The sequence below is a fragment of the Carcharodon carcharias genome, chromosome 20 (genome assembly GCF_017639515.1).
Source record: "Carcharodon carcharias isolate sCarCar2 chromosome 20, sCarCar2.pri, whole genome shotgun sequence".
Lineage (NCBI taxonomy): Eukaryota > Metazoa > Chordata > Chondrichthyes > Lamniformes > Lamnidae > Carcharodon > Carcharodon carcharias.
This window is the reverse complement of record NC_054486.1, coordinates 104,069,608-104,084,449: the sequence shown is the minus strand read 5'-3', so window position 1 is coordinate 104,084,449 and position 14,842 is coordinate 104,069,608. Positions and strand designations below refer to the sequence as shown.

The 14,842-nt window shown below is 40.8% G+C and overlaps 1 protein-coding gene across 5 annotated transcripts in view; it reads left to right on the top strand.

Moving 5' to 3' along the window:
• The window catches only part of LOC121292823 (centrosomal protein of 128 kDa-like), a 327,101-nt gene that overhangs the window by 231,380 nt on the left and 80,879 nt on the right, over positions 1–14,842 (top strand). The gene's annotated exons all lie outside the window — the stretch shown is intronic.

Genomic DNA, 14,842 nt, shown 5'->3' with positions numbered 1-14,842 from the left:
GATTGCATGGGACACAGCACCAGGGCAGCACTTGATTCCCCCCCCACCCTCAGCATTCGCCTCCAAGGCTGGCCAGCACTTGCCCCTGGACACCATTCCCCTTCCCTCAGCAGTCACCTCCGGGGCCAGGTATCAGTTGCCCCCTCCCCCTGGTGCCCCTGAAGTCTGTAAACAACAGGCGAGCTGTGGAGAATGCTGCTGCTCATTCACCTCAGTTCCCCTAAGTGAAGGCCGCCAAGTGCACGTCGCCTGCATGCTGCTGTGAAGCATGTTGGGTGCTTTCCCACCGATGTGGACGGACCATATGGTGGGGTTCCAAGAGCCTGGTGGGCTCTTGTATGCTAATGTATTACAATTAGCTCCCCGCCAACCAATGGCGGAAATGCGGCCTGCCATTGGCGGGCTGAGCAGATGGTCACAACCTGCCTTCACGCCATCGTGAAGCAGGTCATGCCACGTTTTCCATGCATGCCACCTATCACGCTCGGGAAATTCTGCCCTATATCTTACTTCTGAATTGGAAAATAGTAACTCTTCAGATTTGCTTCTTCTGTTGGAACTTTGATTAAATAACGCACATAAAATTACCAAGAATTTACAACGCAGCAATCCAACTGGTCTATTCTGGTGTTTATGCTCCACACAAGCTTCTACCCACTCTACTCCCTATCAGTATATCCTTCTATTCCTTTCTCAGTCATGCCCTTATTAATTCCCCCTTACTGTTGTTCGCCTCAATTACGCTACCTGGCAGGAGCTTCCACATTCTCGCCAATCTGGGTGAAGAAGTTTCTCCTGAATTCCTTTTTTGATTTTTGAGTGTGTCTTACATTACAGTTTTTGAAAACTTCACAGGTTGAAACCTATCCTCTATATCTACCTTATGGAACTTCTTCATAATTTTAAAGTCTTCTATTGCTCATCCCCCTGAGCCTTTTTTTCTGTCTGTTCAGTCTTTCCTGTTGGTTTAACTTCTCTGGTTTCATCCTTGTAAATCTTTTTGCACTTTTTCCATTGCGCCTATATTCTTAACCAGATCAGAAAGTAGAAAATCCCTATAAGCATAGAGAAGCAGCTCTCTAGTATCTGCTGATCGCCATCAGTGTACAAGCATAATGGATTCTCAAAGGAATATAGTATGCTGTCCCTAAAAATTTCAAAATACACATCTTGCAGACCTGCCATTCATGGAGAGATTGACAGTAATTACTGTGGTGGTGTTCACCTTGGCTAGTCAGGTCTTGCTTACCAGCCTTTCTCCACTGGAAATTGCTCTGCTTATCTTGTGTTAGTGGGGATACACACTTTCATGGATCTTAATGAAACTTGCATTTATATAACACTTTTTCACAACCTCAGCAAATGTTAACGTATGATCAATGAAATCATTTTTGTAGCACAGTCACTGCTGTAATATAGAAAACTTGGCAGCCAATTTGTACACTGCAGGATCCCCAAAATGACAACATGATTATGACCAGATAATCTGTTTTAATGGTCTGATTAAGGGATAATATTGACCAAGACACTGGTAGAATTCTCCTTATCTTCTAAATAGTGCCATGGGAACTTATATATTCACCTGAGAGGGCAGAGGGGAACCAGTTTTAATACCTCATCTGAAAGATGGCACTCCCTGAGCACTGTGTTGAAGTACTAGCCAAGATTGTGTTCAAGTCTCTGGAGCTCTGGAGTGGGAACTAAACCCATAACCTTCTGTCTTAGAGGTGAGAATGCTATCCACTGAGCAATCTCGGGATCTGCCATTAGCACAGTCTTCCCCCAGAGGATCTCAGAAACTGGTGGGAGACTTCAAATGTGTGAACGAGAGCATTACAGAAGTAAAATACCGTGGGTTCTGGAAATACGAACTAAAAACAAAAAATGCTGGAAAGCATTCAGCATTTGTGGAGAGGGAAACAGAATTAATGTTTTGGGTCGATAATCTTTCATCAGAACTGGAAGATGATCAGGATGAACAGTTTTTAAGCAGTACAGAGCTAGGGGATATTGCAGACAGGCTATTCCAAGAACATCCCCATGGACCACTGAACAACTGTATAAATGTGTCCAACAGCTTCAGGAAAAGAGAGGAATGGTGAAAATTAGGCCAGGAAAGCAGTGCTGTGGTTGGAGGATCAGAAGTAACACCCTTTAGGGAAGGATCTCTCTGGCTTTAGGTGGGTGTGAGGGTGGTGGGGAAGCTGGGATCTCCAGTTTTGCAGACATTCTTTTGAAAGCAGACAGACTTTTAGGTGAAACAGGTTGTAATTAATTCAGCTTTAAAGTAATTTGCTTTCAACCAAGATTTTTAAAATCCTGTTAAGTGATAGATTTTTGAATATGTGCTTTTGGCTAAGTTAGATTGGTGTTTCTGTTCTTGTTTTCAATGATATGACAATAGGTTGAATACATCTATTCACCTTTTCTTATCTGTGCATTAATTGGTAAAATTTTTTTACAAACGGTCAAGTCAAAGGGAGCATCATAATTCAAACAGTAAGAAATTTAAGCTCTATTACAATTCCTCAGGTAATGAAACAGCTATTGCTGCGCACAGCAAGATCTGTACAACATTCAGTGTTCGGTTGCTAAGTGGAAAGTAACATCCAATGCCAGGCATTGACCATCTCCAACAAGAGGAAGTATAACCACTTTCATAATCACATGCAGCAGCATTACCATTGCCAGACACTCCCACCATCAGTGTCCTTGCGGGAGGTCATCATTGGCCAGAACTCAACTGGATCAGCCATATAAGTACTGTGGTTACTAGAGCAGGTCAGAGGCTGAATATTATGTTATAAGCAGCATACTGTGGATGCTGGAAATCTGAAACAAAAGCAAAACTTGCTGGAAAAATTCAGCCGGTCTGACAGCATCTGTGGAGAGAAAGACAGAGTTAACGTTTCGAGTCCATATGACTCTTCTTGGCTTCAATTTGTACTATTTACTGGGTGCACTGCAGTGATTTGGCAAGACTTCCTCAATAACACCTCCAAAACCTGGAACCTTAAGCACCTAGAAAGATGAGGACAGCAGGCGCAGGGGAAACCCATCCTGTCCAAGTTCCCTTCCAAGTCATATTCCATCCTAAATTGAAGCTATATCGCCATTCCTTCGTCATTGCTGGGTCAAATTCTGGAACTGCCTACCTAATGGCACTATGGGAAGAACTTCACCACGTGGACTGCAGCGGTTCAAACAGAAGACTCATCACCACCTTCTCAAGGACAACTAGGGATGGGCAATGAATGATTGCCAGTGACACCCACATCCTGTGAATGAATTAAAGAAATTATTTTGATTTATAGATTTTAACAGAGCGCCTAGTCACTGTCAGATTTGAAGTATGCCATTCACCCAGGAATTTTACGTTAAGCACTGGTCTAGTGATCATTCATATTTCTTCCTGAAGGATCAATTAGTTGCAGCTGTCACAGGTTAGAGTGCTCTTAAATCTCTTCTTTAAAGGTTGCAGTCAACTCATACAATTCTGCACGACATCTACAATTCTAGTGGAGACATAGTTTGTTTTAATTCTTTCTAGATTATGAGTGAGCATAAAAATTGTGATTGCCAAGTTGTCTGGCTTCAATAAAGTCAGTTTTCTTTTAGCTGCATCTTTCTGCATTGTTATTGTAAAATCACAAAGCAATGAATGAAAGAATGCATTTTTCTTAATTCGTTCATGGGATGTAAGACCAGCTTTGATTGTCCCTCTCTTATTGCCCTTGAGAAGGTGGTGGTGTCAACCTCTTGAGCTGCTACAGTCCATGTGGTGTAGGTATGCCCACAGTGCTATTAGGGAGAGAGTTCCAGGATTTTGATCCAGCAATAGTGAGGGAAAGTCAGGATTGACAAGTCAGGATGTTGTGCGGCTTGGAGGGAAACTTGCAGATAGTGGTGTTCCTGTGCACCTGCTGCCTTTGCTTTTCCAGTTGGTTGAAGCTGCTTATTTGGAAGATGCTGTCAAAGGACCCTTGGTGAGTTGCTACAGTGCATCTTTTGGATGGTACATACAGCTACACTTTGCCATTATAATGGAGAGGTTATTGTATAGATCTACACCTGATGGTTTAAATATGGTTGAAAGTTCAAGTAAAGAGACATGTTCTGGTGGCAGTGTCCGGTCAGCAACCAGTCTAATTGGAGCTGGCTCGACAGACTACAATTTCTGTGGAAGTGAGAGCAGATGGCTGCTGTAAGTCCAGTGGAAGTCTAGCCAAATGCTGAGTTGGGGGAGTGGACATGTTGATACCAAGATAGTTTGACCCCTAACTTGGTTGGGATTTGAGAAAAATCTGGCAGTAAGCGCTGGAGAACATTGGTGGGCGTAATCCCCGTTTAACTGCCAGGATCACGGTATACAGATGTTTGTCAGTGTGTTCTGTCCCAATGTCATCTTCGGCACCATAACACTTGAGGGAAATAAATTTGCAGTGTGACCTGCATTTAACTCTGCTGTTGTTTTTATTCAACACCACTTGTGAACTATAGGACATTTGTCTGCTAATGCAGAATGGTGCTTCATTCAGAAGTTATGAAGGGTTCGGACAAACCGGACCCAAAGTAAGCTTTTCTGCCATATACAGAATTTAAACATGTTATGGACAATAAAATAAAAGATGAAAGCAGGAATAGCTCTATTCATAACCAGAAAGGTTGGAGTAGATTCACCAGCCTTGGTGGTAGAACAAGAAACTTTAAATTTTAATAGGGAAATAAACAGGTTCTTGTCAAAAAGTGGGATTCAAGGCTATTAGAAATGCACCAAGAACATATTGTGAATAGATGGGATAGCTGGGTTGAAGCCCTTCTGCCTGAAACTATTACCATGTCTAATTTTATGTGGTCAGTACAACTTTGCTGGCTCTGTGGCAGATAATTTTATTCAGTGTGTCTAGGGATTTGGGATTCACACAAACAGGTCATAGAATCATTATGGCACAGAAGGAGGCCATTCAGCCCATGAAATCCAAGCTGGCTCTCTGTGGAGCAATCCAGTTATTCTCATTCCCCGTAGCTCTGCATGTTTATTTCCCTCAAGCTCCTATCCAGTTTCCTTTTGAAATAATTAATTGTCTCTGCTTCCACCACCCTCGTGGCTAGTGAGTTCCAAGCCATTGCAACTTGCTGGGTGAAAAAAAAATTTTCCTCACATCCCTGTTGTACCTCTTGCCTGAAACCTTAAATCTGTTCTGTTCAGTCCTTGTTCCATCAGCTAATGGGAACAGCTTTTCTTTGGCTTTCTTATCTAAACTTGTTATAAACTTGTACACCCACATCAGACCTCCTCTCAACCTCATTTGCTCTGAAGAGAACAACCCCAGCTTCTCCAATGTAACCTTGTAAAATCCCTCATCTCTGGAACCATTATGCTAAATCACCTTTGTACCTGCTGAAGGACCTGCACATCCTTCCTAAGGTGTGGTGACCGGAACTAAATGCAATACTCTAGTTGTGGCATAACCAGAACTTTATAAAGGTTCAGCATAACTTCCCTGCTTTTGTACTCAGTACCTCAGTTTATGATGCACATATGCTTTGCTATCTAGTCTCTCAATATATGCTGCTGCCTTCTACACAAGTGAATCCCCAGGTCCCTCTGTCCCTACATACTCTTTAGAACTGTGCCATTATGTATAAGTTACCTTTCCTTATCCCTTCTGCCAAAATACATCGGCACACTTCCCTGTTAAAGACCATCTGCCAGTTGTCTGCCCATTCTGCAAGCCTATCTATGTCCTGTTGCAGTCGATTGATGTTATCCTCACTGTTTGCCATACCTCCAAGTTTGGCATCATTGGCAAATATTGAAATTTTACTCCGTATTCCAATATCCAAGTTATTTATTTATATCAAAAATAACAGTGGTCCTAGCATTGCCCCTTGGTGAGCAACACTGTTTGAAAAACATCCATTTACCACAACTTGCTGTTTTCTGTCCTTTAGCCAATTATTTTATGCAAGCTGAGCATGACCCTCCTATTCCAGGAGCCTCAATTTTATTAACCAGCCTCTTAAGGGATATTTTGTCAAAGATATTTTTAAAATCCATGTAGACACTATCCACTGAAGGTAGTCAATTGTTAGGAATGTTAGAGGTTTATAGGCAACCAGCAAACCCTGTTAAATTATAAGTGGTAATTTTTTGTGTTCAACTGAAGAAGCATGAATGCAATAGAAAAGCAGAATTAATTTGCCTTTGTAGCAATGCGTCCCATTATGTGTGGCAGGATGAAGATATCAATGTTGAAGCCTTCACTTGATTACATCTGAGGAAGACTGACCAACAATGTGTTGAACTACTATAAGTTAATAGTCCCTGCTGAACATTTGGATTTCAAAGCGTTGTGCATCTTTGAAGCATTTATACACATTGCCTCTGATTTGGATGAAGTGGTGGGTGGCAATAATTTACCAACTTGGGTGTGTGCATAGAATTTGCTTGCAGCATTGATAGCAAGTGACAGCTTCTATTTGGAATTTACATTGACACGTTTGCAAATCTCCTTCTGTGCACCAGAATTCAAATCCAGGCCTGAGAATGGATTTACTCCACGCCATATCCAACAGCAATTCCAGTAAAAGCAGATTTGTGCCTGTATTGTATAAGTGGAATTTTATAACATCAGGAATCTCATGGAGCTATCCTTGACCTCACAATCTCATCTGTTTGTGATGAGTGCCTGGATGTGTTAATCACTAACCCTAAGCATACAGACCAGCATTAGTGCTCCAGGTTGGCTCAAAATAACCTTTTCGTTCTCTGTTGAAAGCAACTAACTTTTCGGGGTAGGTTTGGCTCGGCGGCCAGAGTGAGCTTCCTCTACCTCAGCTCAAACCTTGTACAGAACGTTAGACAATTTTCTACTTTCTTACCTTGAGGCTGTGGAATGGTTAGGCTGGTTCTCATTGTCTGGACTCTGGATTTTTGGGACCGGAGCTGTCAATTTAGGAATTCACCTGGGTCATGACCCCACTGGGGAAGCCATTTTGATGATTCAAATAGATGTCAACCATGACATGGCACTATTTGAAAAGGAGAAGGACTTTCTCCTGGTGTCCTGCCAAACCAATAGCATCAGAATGCAATTGGTCGTTTATCTCATTCCTGTGATGGGATCTTGCTACATGCAAGGTGTTTGCTTACAAAAGTCATTGCGCTTCAAGGCACTGTATGTGAACATCTCTGGGATGCCATAGAAGGTAGATTCTATGAAAATGACAGTCATTCCTTTTTTAAAGACACAGATATATATCCTCATACATCACACTACAGACGAAATTGAGTTGTGATCCAGAAGAATGGTGACACATGGCAGCAGTTTCTACACCTCTGCAAATCCTGCAATGCGAGCAATTAAAGTTGTGAAAGTTGAGAAGTACTTATCATTCTCCCCCAGCTGCTGATTCTGTTCGAGCAAGTGGCGTACAGCCATTGTGCGTGCTATTCTATGGTTAATAGACGTGGCTTAAGGCAATAATGCACTTTTTAAATAAACTCAGATCTTTATGAAACCCTGTGTTGTTCAACTGGCCAGTTCGAATCCGTCAAAGTAATTGCTTATTGACTCATCAAGAAAATGTCTAATTAAAATGTATTTTCCAGGGTCACATTATTAATTACTATTCCCAAAAAGAAAATTAATGAATAACTAAAGTCCGATTAGTTTTTTTTTTGTGATGCGAATGTTGTCTTGGACAGTTTTATTTCCCAGTTTTTATTTGTTGTTTCATGCACTATGTATTTGTCCAGTGATTGTTTTTTTTCCATTTCTGGGCTGTTTGACGAAATGACTGCCAGTTTATTGTGCAGTAACATTGACCATTCTTTAAGCAGAATAATTGGTGTGCCACAAATTCTTGTGACTAGTATGGTTTTAAAAAGAAAATATATTTAAAACAATAATACACCCAATATTATCACTTTTAGATTTCTTCTCAGTGACAGCTTATAGTTAGACTTTGTAATAAATTCAATTGAAGGCTGCTGGTTTTTGGATTTAAACGCTTAACTTTCCTGGAGTTACAATAACAGCATCAACTTGCATTAATGTTGCAGCTTTTTAACATTTTAAAATGTCCCAAGGTGCTTCACAAAAGCGTTATCAGAAAAGTTTGCCACTGAGATTCATAAGGAGATATTAGGACAGGTGACCAACAACTTGGTCAAAGACATAGGTTTTCAGGAGTGCTTAAACAAGAGAAAGGTAGAGAAGTTTCAGGGAGATTTCCAGAGCTTGGCTTGTAGAGGGCTTGAAATTATAGCTGCCAATGGTAGGGCAAAGCAAATTGAGGATGAGCAAGAGGTGAAAATTGGAAAAGTGCAGAGATCTCGTAGGATTATACGGCTGGAGGAGGTTACAGAGTAGGGAGGTGTAAGCCCATGGAGGGATTTGAATACAGGCTGAGAATTTTAAACATGGTGCAGGGGGGATGTGGGATAGGAAGTGCAGCTTGGGGTCAAATGGATGCTAGGGTTGTGAAAAAACACTCAGGCACTAGTTCAGGAACAAATTTTGTGGTAAGGGGGTGAGGACAAAGGTTTCAGTCATTCCATTATTTAATTGAAGGAATTTTTTGCTGAAAAACAGAAAGGGGAGTTTAAATTTTTACTTTTAGCAAACACATTCACTTGATGTAAAGCAGTATGATATGTTGACCACACAGAGTCTGATTTTAGTGCCCTGACTCCCATATGTAAAATGTTGTTATCAATTTGCTGGCTGAAAGCTCCCTCTGTAAATACAACCTCAGCAAATTCTCTTAAATGGTTTTATTGGCTTTATGTACCGGCAGATAATTAAAAGGACATCGTTGAGTTTAAATCAAAGAATACTTGATGGTTGTTGTAAGCTAGCCAAGAAGCTATACTTGATGGACTGTGAGGAGATTTCACTGCTGTTGTTCAAACACACCTTAAATTCAGGAATGACTAAACTATTAGAGTATACATATTTTTAAAAAAAAGTACCCCAGATACACATACCTGCTTTATGTTGTCTGTGCAGTTGTTTAATGTTTAGTTTTAGTGTATTCATAATATAAGAATGCAAGAAGTCTGAGCAGGAGTAGGCCATTCAGCCCTTCGAGCCCATTCCGCCATTCATTGAAGTCATGGCTGATCATCTACTTCAACACCATTTTCCTGCACTATCCCCTTATCCCTTGATGTTTTTAATATGTGGAAATCTATCGATCTCAGTCATGAACATACTGAACGACTGAGCCTCCATAGCCCTCTGAGGCATAGAATTCCAAAGATTCACAGCCCTCTGAGTGAAGAAGTTCCTCCTTGTCTCAGTCCTAAATGGCCTGCCTCTTTTTCAGGGACAGTGTCTCCTGGTTCTATATCCGATCCCGCCTCCCCCAGTCAGGGGAAACATCTTGCCTGCATCTACCCTTTCAAGCCCTGTAAGAATTTTGTATGTATGACTGAGATCACCTCTCGTTCTTCTCAAATCCAGAGAATAGAGGCCCATTCAATTTAATCTTTCCTCATAGGACAATCCCTCCATCCAGGAATTAGCTTGGTGAGCCTTCATTGCATTCCCAATATGGCAAGTTTATCTTTCCTTAGGCAAGGAGACCAAACTGCACACACTACTACAGGTGTGGTCTCACCAAGGCTCCATATAATTGCAGTAAGACATCATTATTCCTATACTCAAATTCTCTGCCTTCTTGATTGCGTGCTGTACCTGTATGTTAGCTTTCAGTGACTCATGAACAAGGATACCCAAGTCCTTTTGAAGTTCAAAACTTTCCAGCCTTTCACCATTTTAGAAATGCTTTGTATTTAGCTTCAGACACTGGTTCAGAAACAATATTTGTGGTAAGGAGCTGAGGACAAAGGCCTTCCTGTTACTTAATGAAGAATTTTTCTGCTGAAAAATAAAAAGAGTTTAAATTTTTACTTCTTTTAGCAAGCACATTCACTTGATGTAAAGCAGTATGATTTATTGACCAGATTTTAATGCCCTGACACCCGTATGTAGAAGTGGATAACCTCACATTTCTCCACCTTCTATTCCATCTTCCAAATTTTTGCCTACTCGCTTAGTCTCTCCAAATACTCTTGAAGCATCTTTGCATCCTCCTCACAGCTCACACTTCCATCTAGTTTTGTGCCATCTGCAAACTTGGAAATATTACATTTGATCCCCACATCCAAAGCATTGCTATAGATTGTGAATAGTTGGGGCCCAAGCACTGACTCTTGCGATAACCTATTAGTCATGGCCTGCCAACCTGAAAATGACCCATTTATTCCTACTTTCTGTTTCCTGTCCATTAACCAGTTCTCAATCCATCCATATTCGTGTACCCCCCCCCACAATCCCATGTGCTCTAATTTTGTTTACTAACCTCTTGTGTGGGATCTTATCAAAAGCTTTCTGAAAATCTAGCTGTACCACATCCACCAGTTCCCCCTTATCTATTCTACCAATTACATCTTCAAAAAAACTCCCAACAGTTTGTTAAACATTATTTCCCTTTCATAAATCCATGTTGACTCTGCCCAATTCTGTGTCCTTTTATCACCTTTATTATAGATTCCAGCATATCGCCTACGGCTGATGTTAAGCTAACAGGTCTGCAGTTCCTGGTTTTTTCTCTCCCACCTTTCTTAAATAGTGGGGCTACTTTTGTTACCTTCCAATCTGCAGGAACCATTCCAGAGTCTCCAGAATTTTGAAAGATGACCACCAATGTATCTACTATTTCTACAGCCAGCTCTTTCAACACTCTGGAATGTAGATCATCAGGTCCAGGGGATTTAGCTACTTTAAGTTCCATTAATTTCTCTAGCATTTTTTTAAGTAATATTAATATCTTGCAATTCCTTGTTTACACTAGTCCCATTATTTCTGGGAGGTTTTTAATATTTTCCTCCATGAAGACAGACACAATATTTGTTTAGTCTCTCTGCCATTTCCTTATTCCCCGTTATTAATTCTTCTGATTCTCCTTGTAATGGACCCACATTTATTTTTGCTAATCTTTTCCTTTTTACATACCTATAGAAGCTTTTACAGTCCATTTTTATGTTTCCTGCTAGTTTACTCTAATATTCTATTTTTCCTTCCTTAATCTTTTTCTTGGTCCACCTTTGCAGAATTCTAAAATGCTCCCAATCCTCATGGTTGCCACTTACTTTGGCAACTTGATACACCTTGTCCTTTGATCTAATACAATCCATGATTTATTTCGTTAGCCATGGTTAGAACACTTTCCTTGCTGGGTTTTTGTGCATTAAAGGAATGTATTTTGTTGTAAGCTATGTATTTGTTCTTCAAATGTTAGCCATTGCCTGTCTACCATCATACCTTTTAACATAATTTCTCAATCCATCATAGTCAATTTGTCCCTCATTTCTTCATAGTTTTGTTTGTTTAAATTTAAGACCCTAGCTTCTGATTAAACTACGCCACTTTCTAACTTAATGTAAAATTCTATCGTATTATGGTCACTGTTTCTTAAAGGCTTCTTTGCAACAAGATTATTAATCAGCCCTTTTTCATTGTACAATGCTAGATTTAAACTAGCCTGTTCCTTAGCTGGTTCCTCAACATACTGCTCTAGAAAACTATCTTCCAAGAATTCGTCCTCCAAACATTAGTGCTAATTAGGCTTACCCAGTCCATATGTAAATTGAAATCCCCCATGATTACCTTATTACCCTTGTAGCATGCACCTCTAATTTCCTGACTTATACTGTGATTTACATTATCACTGCTGTTTGGTGACCTTTAAACAATTCCCACTAATATTTTCTGCCCCTTGCTATTTCTTAGTTCCACCTAAACTGATTCTACGTCTTAATCTTTAGAACTAAGGTCATCCCTCACTACAGTACTAATGCCCTCTTTAATTAACAGAGCTACCCCTACTCCTTTCCCTGCTTTGTGTCCTTCCTGAATGTCATGTACCCTTCAATATTGAGCTTTGGTTATCAGGTGATATGTATGAATTTCTGTTTGAGCTAACAATTCATCTGTTTTATTGTGAATGCTGCAGACACTCTAACACAGAACCCTTAGTTCAGTTTCTTTACTGTTTTTGTAAACTCTGGCCTTATCAGCTGTCACACTTTTAAGTTTGAAATCACTGTCCCTTCCTACCATACTCTGATTATCATTACCTTTTTTGCTACCTTGATCTATTGCCTTATCATTTCCCTTTAATTTGCCTAATCTTCCCCTACATGATCCCTTACCCCCATTACTTAGTTTAAAACCCTCTCTATTTCCCTAGCTATGCGACTTGCTAGAACACTGGTCCCAGCACGGTTCAGGTGAAGTCAGTTCCAATGGTACAGCGCCCTCACTTTCCCCCAGTGCCCCATGAAGCACTTTGCCCACACCAGCCTTTGAGCCATGCAATCATCTCTCTAATCTTGTTTGCCCTCTGCCAATTTGCATGCGGCTAATGTAATAATCCAGTAATGTATTCAGTTGATTATTGAGCAAAGTAATGTTGTAAACTAGCTTCCATTGAATGCAATTTCAATTCTGAAAGAGAAAAAAATAACATTGAGCCTGTCTTGTAGACCTCCTGCATTGAAAGGCAAATGTCTATTTTGTCATTTTGGCCAGGGGTAAAGAAATTATATCTGGCAGCCTTCGTAGCTACAGTGCTGTACAAGTAATCCGATTGGCGCTGCTTTATTTGAAACACATTTCTGGGATTGCTGTGTAACATATGGCAGCAGCACATTTGCTTTGTAAAACGTTATTCTCATTAAGTGGCCAAAACATTTGTAAATTCAACACACTCCTTCTGTAAAGGTGCTGCACATTGCAGCTTCCTCTTTACAAAAAACTTTGATTACACAAGACTCTGTTTGATGGTGGAATTCAATACATTGTGTATAATTTGCTAATACAATAATTCTACTCCAGTGAGCTAATATGACCACAACAAATACCTGAAAAGTGTTTTTATGTATGTTTAATGTTAAGATACAAAAAGTGTGTGTGGATTGTTAGCTATTCCATAGAATTACATGGAAATTACAACTATTCCATGTTGGTATTTTCCTTGTCAAGAAATCCCGCCTTACCTGATTTATCTGAGGCTTGGTCCCAGCATGCCATGGGAGCTCTCACATATGCACGGCCCCGGTAGGGGTTGTGCATACGCAGTCTGGCTTATGTAGTTCCTCAGGCCGAGATCAGACCCAGTGTTTCTGCATAAAAAGAAAACGGTGCGAAAACCAGATCAAGTGACTGAGGGACGGTGCACCATAATTGGAAAAGGGTCCTGGATGAGGAGACGTCCCAAAGGGAGTCCCAGACAGGGGAGAGGGAGTGGGAACAGGGAGAGCTTTCAGTTAAGAAGAAAGAGAGAGGAACAGAGAAAGAGGCACCAAGCAGAAAAAGGTCTGTGGTTGGCAGACTTTAATTAATGGGGGCTTGGGAGAAACCCTGAAGATTTAAGAAGGCAGAAGTTGGTGACTCCTTGCTGCGGGCTGCTGGGGCAAAGGTACCCCTTGGAGCTATAGTATTCTGCTCAGTGCAGCTGAAGAGCTGAAGTTGTGCTTGTGAGTTGGTACTGGAGTGCAGACTCGGGAATCCAGAGGAACTGAGTCTCGAGAGACTAGACTGAACCCCTACGGGGTAGGCCGCCGTTGTTGGGGCCATCCTAGCTGGACGACTTTTGGAGAGAATTTCAAGGTGAGGTCTTCGAAGGTGAAGACTGGAATCCTTCATGAGAGAGACAGAGTTTCAACGAGATTAGTTGACTTGCAGTGTTTACTGATGTTTGGGTGGGTTGTTGAGATATCTGTGGAATCTACCTTGGTCACACCTGCCATTTATTGTGCAGTGTGGTGTGTTCGACCACAGTTTGTTTGCCTGTTGGTTCACATGTACCTCATGTTAATCCTGAATGTTATATATTGTATATTGTTTTATCTTTTTGACCTTGTATAGTTAAGTTTAATTTTGTTTATTCAAAACCCATGGAATCTTGTGGTTTTATTCCCTTAGCAAGTGTCTTGGATCTCAAGTTTGTCTACTTTAAACAAAAGGTTACAGGCCCCTAACCGGACCATACCAAAAACTTGGGGGTTCTGGTCCAGGATCACATCTTCCACATGAACAGTAGTCTACCTTGATCCCTGCTTCCATATCCTCTTATCTCCCTTCTTTCACCAACCTATTGAATCTACTCCCTTGTGGTCTTTGCTTTAATGATTAGTTCTAGCTGTACATTTCATAGCCTCTTAACACTCCATATAAAAAAATTATTGTGCTCTGACCTAAATCTTTGCACTTAATCTTGTCTCCTTGTTTTAAAACCTCCCTCTCCTCAATCTCAATTACTTCACATGGTCTATTTCTATCTATTTAATCCTAGCCCTTAATTATATTAGGCACCACTTTCAAATCACTCCCCAATCTCTTTGGTTGACCAAAACAATCTTAATTCTTCAGATCATTCTTTGTTTTTATAATCCTTCACACCCCAAAGCTTCCTAATGAATTTTCACTCTGCCCTCACTATTGTCTCTTCCTATATCGTGGAGCCAGGAACAACACACATGCCTGCTATCATTGTGCCAATCCACCTTTCAGGAGTCTAGTGTGTACTCCATGCCTTCCTTGCCTGATGACTCTTGTTCATGGACAGAGGTGAGAGGGTGTCTATATCTATCTCTTGAGGACATAAGGTAGCTAGGCCCAGCCATAGGAGGGCACACTGCTCCAGTAGGTTATCTTAAGAGAAAGAAAATGGAGTTAGATTTAGAGAATCTGCAGGGTGGTTTGAATCAGAGGATACAGATTTAAGGTGATTGACAAAATAAGCAATGGTGACATGAGGAAGGACC